The following is a 1,855-nucleotide window of genomic DNA, read 5'->3' as shown; positions in this document are numbered from 1 at the left end:
CTTCCTCACATCGTAATTAAGACTAACACTTTTCACCTCTTTTGTTTCGATCTCTCTCTCTCTCTTTCCGGGTATGCGCTGGGAGAGGACTATATAAATTCTATAATCTCCCTTTTTTCTAAAGGCGTTTTTATATAGGTCACAATGTCCATCATCTCCGCTTGCAGAAAATGATGAGGCAAGGGAGGGAAATGAAAACGAAAAAGGACTAACAAGAAGCGAAATGGCTCAAAAGGAAGTAAGCTAGCAAGAAATGGGCGGATAAACATATCGTCTTTTCAAATAAATAAGGTCACGGCATTCATGTGCGTGACCTTTTCCTCGGCTTCTGCATTTTCACTGTTTCAGGCAGAATCAGTGAAGCAAGGAAGACTCAAAGAGGCAACGTAATAAAAGGGTAGAAAGGGAATTGGAATTATACACTTCTCATTCCCCCATGTGAAGATTCAGGTCAGGAAATAGTCCGATGACTGAGAGGAAAAATGATAAAAAAGAAAATAAGATAGACTGAAACATTTCTGAATCGTAACCGAAAAGGAGGCATTTACTTCGATGTGCATTTGTCAACCGAGACCTTATCTTTCCACTTTTACTGTGGAGGCTGAATTCTTTCAGGAAAACCTTATCTGGGAGCTACTGCCCGCCCAAGTGAGAGCGGGGCATCTAAAGGTAAGGTGAACGGATGCCCAGGTCGCATATTACCGATCACACACACACGTATATTGTTTTGAACAATGTTTCTTTACATACTTCAGTAGGTGGAATGTATGGTGTTTTTACGTCGCATGGAACCAGTGGTTATTCAGCAACGGGACCAACGGCTTTATGTGACTTCCGAACCACGTCGAGAGTGAACTCCTATCACCAGAAATACACATCTCTAACACCTCAATGGAATGCCGGAGAATAGAACTCGCGGCCACCGAGGGGGCAGGTCAAGACCATACCGATCACGCCACTGAGGAGCTTTCAGTAGGTTGTAGGCTTGTTTTATTGTTATTTGTGACCTCATATTGCTTTCTTGTGCAAGCTGCTTTCTTAAAATTGTTTTGCACCCTGAAGATGACTTGGTACCTCCTTCTTTCATTTTCACGTGAGGATATCTTATACATATGTGTGTGTGTGTGTACATCAAACTCATCTAGCACGCTACCCACTGTATATCACAAAGCAAATTCACGTCAGCATGCCAGCTGACGTCATGCTACAGCAACTTTCGCTGACTTAGTGGCTGAAGCCTTTCATATTCAGAGACTGCTTTCATGGCGATAAACTTTGCCTATAGTAGGTATTCAAGAGCATTCTCTGAATCATGGAATTGCTGTAAAATGCTCTCTCTCTCTCTCTCTCTCTCTCTCTCTCTCTCTCTCTCTCTCTCTCTCTCTTTTAAAGACACACGCAAATGCGAATAGTTGTATATATATGCATGTCACAGAATAATTCTAAGTGTAAGTATATATATATATATATGTATATATATATATATATATACATATATATATATATATATATACTATATATAAACTTTTTTTAAGTCTAGAGGAACCGAGTATAGATACAATAAGCATTTAAAAACACAAATACTCATTTAAAAAATCTTTTTAAAAAACGAGTGAAATATCAAGAAATTAGCTCTGAAATTACAAATGATTGATGAAATAAAAAAAAATGATAGGATTCTGCACGTATCAGTCCGCTGCTAAATTCTTACGGTAAGAACGAATAATAAAAGATAAAAAAAAAAAAAGAGGAAACTTGAGCGATGATGAGAAATGGAAAGAAGGAAAATATGGGATATTAGGTTTCAGGTCCGTCGGAAAATTATAAAAAATAAAAAACGAAACGGGGGGGAAAA

This window comes from Macrobrachium nipponense, chromosome 23, assembly GCF_015104395.2.
Source record: "Macrobrachium nipponense isolate FS-2020 chromosome 23, ASM1510439v2, whole genome shotgun sequence".
NCBI classification, from domain to species: Eukaryota; Metazoa; Arthropoda; class Malacostraca; order Decapoda; family Palaemonidae; genus Macrobrachium; species Macrobrachium nipponense.
The sequence above is the reverse complement of the archived record's forward strand: the minus strand, read 5'-3'. Positions refer to the sequence as shown.